The 4803-nt window shown below is 38.7% G+C and overlaps 1 pseudogene; it reads right to left on the reverse strand.

Moving 5' to 3' along the window:
• Positions 1–2053: 2053 nt before the first annotated feature.
• LOC144772280 (uncharacterized) lies at positions 2054–4397 on the reverse strand (annotated as a pseudogene).
• Between the last annotated feature and the right edge of the window lie 406 nt (positions 4398–4803).

A 4803-nucleotide genomic window follows, 5' to 3' on the forward strand; every position in this document is an offset into this window, starting at 1 on the left:
ATTACAAAAGGCGCTGCTTCTGGAGGTAAGTGTATATGGGTATTACGCACATGTTTAGGTGGGATATGACGTGGTGTTGTCAATTTCAGGGGGGCTTTAGGATTGTTAGGCAACAGGGGGGTGGGGGTTGGCAATTGAATAGGCACCGCTTCGTAGGGAGTTATCAGATGAGGTAAGTTTGAAAGGGCGATTTTCGGCGGGCATTGAGTTGCTACGGCGTGGGCTGAGGGTTTCAGGAGGGATTCAATGGAGTTCTCCAACCCCGTGAGCTTAATCCCCAGTGTAGTAATTTTTTCCATCAAGGGGTGTATAAAAGATTTGAAAGTTAAAAGAAAATTCAAGACTTAAAAGGTTTCTGTAAAATGGTGTCATCTGACCACTCTACACATCATAATGCCACCCAAAAAAGAAAAAAATACACCACAATATACTATACCATTTATAAGCACCTACATTTACCAGATCTGAACAATGACATAAGATCATACTTTAATAGAGGAAAATCACATAGTGGTTCATCCAGTAATATGAATGGGGTTCTGGAGGCATTTCATGGGTCTCTATGAAACATGGATTTCATTAGCAAGTGAATAGCCTCAAACCAGTCTGCAGAGCTTTACTATTGCGTTTTGTTGATTCAATATTCCAATGATAAAAATTCACCTTTATACTGCCTTCACTTGCAGTTTTTAATAAACAATTGCATTTGAAAAACAATAAAACTATTCAACCCAACTGCCATAAAATAATCATGTAATATAAATATAAAACATATAATATAAAAAATACAAACTGAATAACATTTATTACATGACCCTTCATTCCAATCTAAGGGATCTGCTCATATATACAAACCACATCGCCTTTGGCGTTGTTTTTTATAACATCATCAGTACCCCATGATGAAAATGTACATTGAAATATACCTGGACCTTAATGTTTACATAATTCATTAAGTCCTCCACCATCCCCGTGTACATGAATAGAATAGAAAAATGTGCCCCATGGTAAGAAAGTTTAAGGTTCCCAACATACCGAGTAATCAGATTAAAGAACCATCTCTTCTTACAGCATGCACAAGGCAACTTCCACAGGGGGAGGGTAGTTACGACATATTATTGTGTTTTTCCAAAGCTAGAAAGCACAATAATTGAATCTTACCTGACATTCACGATGTCTAGACATGGTTTCTTCATAAACCTTGTAACTCTGCAGAGTGAAAGAAGCCCTCCCTTGTTTACTGTAGCCAAAATTATTTTCTTGGATGTGTTGCTGAAATGACTTATATTTCATAACAGCCTCCCTCTTTGGGGAGAGGATGTGGCCTAACGGCTAGGGTGGTCGACTCAAATCTGGGGAACTGGGTTTGAGTCGGCAACGACGCTCAACATCCTGTGATTCTGGGCAAATCACTTAATCACCTCGAGCCTAACAAAAATGGATGTGTCTTCATGTAACTCAACTGGTGCTCATGTATAGCGCTTTGATGACTTCAGGTCAAGTTCACGCTATATAAAACTCAGGGGGAAAAACACATTGTATTTGATGCTTATGTATGAGTTTTCCTGTGTGTATTTACCCAAGCACACATGGTTGCAAAAAAGCAATGAAGCCGGTTTCACATCCCTCCAGATGTTACTTCCTCTTTCTGTGTTCACTAATTAACCACTATGCATAATAAATCATAAAAGCAATTCCCCTATTTACATCTGCTGGAGGTGTCTTACGGTTTATGAATGACTGAAACAGCCTTGATATTTTATGTTGTTTTTCCTATGTGTGATTGCTGGTTGCATTTTAGGTATGTTGAGCTAGCAAAGTCCATTCCACCTTCACTGCATTTGTATGATTTGTCTTCTGTATGCCTTCACAGATGGATGGTTAGGACTGATTCTTGAGCAAATCTCTTTCCACATACACTGCATGTGTGTGTGTTTCTCAATTGTGTGTTAGCTGCTGACCCTTTAGTTGAAAGGATTTACCAAACGTCTTTCAACATTCATTGCATTTGCATGTTTTTTCTTCTGAATGCCATTGCAGAAGGAAGGTTAGACCTGATGCTCTGATTAAAGTTTCCCCCCTGTGTGTTAGATGGTGGTTCTTTGGATGCGTGGATTTACTAAAGCTTTTTCCACATTCACTGCAAGTGTATGGTTTTTCTGCTACATGCATTTGCAGATGGATGGTTAGGATTGATGAAGAGTAAAAAACTGTACACAATCACTCTATGTGAATGGTTTTTCCTGTATGCATGCGCTGGTGGATCTTTAAAGTTGATAAATGAGCAAAGCTTATTCCACATTCACTGCATGTGTATGGTTTTTCCCCTGTGTGTGTTCGCTGGTGGCTCTTTAGAAGTGTAGAGCTACTAAAGCTCTTTCCACATTCACTCTATGTGTATGGCTTTTCTCCTGTATGCTTTCGCACATGGATGGTTAGGTGCACTGCTTGAGTAAAGCTCTTTCCACATTCACTGCAAGTATAAGGTTTTTCCCCTGTGTGCATACGCTGGTGTTTCTTTAAATTTGATAAATAAGGAAAGCTCTTTCCACATTCGCTGCAAGTGCATGGTTTTTCTCCTGTATGTGTTAGGTAGTGGCTCTTTAGATTTGAGGATGTACTACAGCTCTTTCCACATTCACTGCAAGTATAAGGTTTTTCCCCTGTGTGCATACGCTGGTGTTGCTTTAAATTTGATAAATAAGCAAAGCTCTTTCCACATTCACTGCAAGTGAATGGTTTTTCTCCTGTATGTGTTAGGTGGTGGCTCTTTAGACTTGAGGCTGTACTAAAGCTCTTTCCACATTCTTGACATGTGTATGGCTTTTCCCCTGTGTGTGTCAGATGGTGTCTCTTTAGATATATAGATCTACTAAAGCTCTTTCCACATTCGTTGCAAGTATAAGGTTTTTCTCCTATATGTGTTAGGTGGTGGCTCTTTATATTTGCAGATTTACTAAAACTCTTTCCACATTCTTGGCATGTGTATGGCTTTTCTCCTGTATGTGTTAGGTGGTGGCTCTTTAGATTTGAGGCTGTACTAAAGCTCTTTCCACATTCTTGACATGTGTATGGCTTTTCCCCTGTGTGTGTCAGATGGTGTCTCTTTAGATATATAGATCTACTAAAGCTCTTTCCACATTCGTTGCAAGTATAAGGTTTTTCTCCTATATGTGTTAGGTGGTGGCTCTTTACATTTGCAGATTTACTAAAACTCTTTCCACATTCTTGGCATGTGTATGGCTTTTCTCCTGTATGTGTTAGGTGGTGGCTCTTTAAATTTGCAGATTTACTAAAACTCTTTCCACATTCTTGGCATGTGTATGGCTTTTCTCCTGTATGCTGTCGCAGATGAATGGTTTGATCCAATGCTTTAGTAAAACTCTTTTCACATTCACTGCATGTGTATGGTTTTACCCCTATTTGTTTTCCCTGATGGACATTTAGTTTTAATAAATCAGTAAAGTGTTTGCTACATTCCCTGCAAGGATATGCTTTTTCCCCAGTGTGTGATTGCTGATGGATCTTTAGTTTTCCTGAGAAAGTAAAGCTCTTTCCACATTCACCGCAGGTGTAAGGTTTTTCTGTGTGCATTTGTTGATGGATCTGTAGGTTTGCTGAGAGAGTAAAGCTCTTTCCATTTTCACTGCCTGTGTTTGTGTGTTCTACTGTATGTGTTTGATATTTGCCCCACAGAGCCGATGACTCATTAAAAGTCATTTCACATTCATTAAACCTAAATAAGCTTTTAGTTTGGCTGTTAGTGGTGTGAGTGTAGGGATTAGAAGTTATTAAAACTCTTCTCACAAACACAGTACCTTTATGTTATTTCTTTTGTTTTTGTTAGTTAATAAACTCTTAGTTGTGATGGCTGAGGAACCCTAGTGCCACATTCAATATATGCTCATGCACTTTCCCCTGTGCATGGTTGGTGATGCTACTTCAGTAATGAGGAGAAGCCAAAGCTCGTCTTACGTTGTGTGTATGTTTTTTTCTTTGGGGTTTAGAGTCTAAGCGCGGTTATATTTTGGCATAAATCATGTTAATGTGTTTGCTGACTTATCATTGTGGTTCCTGAATCACTAACTATATTTTAATCTTCACTAGGTATTTGCAGCAGATATGTTCTTGCAGGACTGGTGACATATGTATGATATTTCTATCAGGAGCTGTGTTTTCAACCTGCATTAAGAACTTTCTAAGATGTGTGCAAAGAATAAACCTCACTGCTTATCTAAATAGTCTGTTTCTTGGACAATATTTATGACATGCACACAAAGAACAAAACTCAATACCAAGTCGTTATGCTCTAGAATAATGTTCTGCATTGCAAGTAGCCAAACACTTCTTCCTTTTAACTTTCAGATGTCTGCTTCACGATTCACGTTTTGTATACCTATGTTTTGTATACCTCTTTCTAGGGATTGTAAGGTCCAACCAAAACAGCGTTTATGATGGACTAACACCATAGTATTGATAATGTCATATTAGAGAGGGAGCACTTTTTATAACTACCTGATCATTATCTAAGATAAATGGAGGTATCTAGCATGTTTATATTTGGGATGTGTTCTGGCAGTGTCATTTTTGTGATTTTACTTTATTTGGATGTTTTGGGACCAGCAGGATAGATGCCCTCAGCCTCTTGAAGCCCCCGGATTGCACTTGATGTTCCTGCAGGATACGTCTGTTCATGTACGAGATTCTCTGTCTCCTACTGAGTTGTTCTATTTTGAATTACTGTTTGGCTTCATTTCTGGTTCTTCTCGAGTATCAGATAGCTTTCCAGTATTGTCATGTTTT

Source organism: Lissotriton helveticus, chromosome 8, assembly GCF_964261635.1.
Source record: "Lissotriton helveticus chromosome 8, aLisHel1.1, whole genome shotgun sequence".
In the NCBI taxonomy this organism is placed as follows: Eukaryota; Metazoa; Chordata; class Amphibia; order Caudata; family Salamandridae; genus Lissotriton; species Lissotriton helveticus.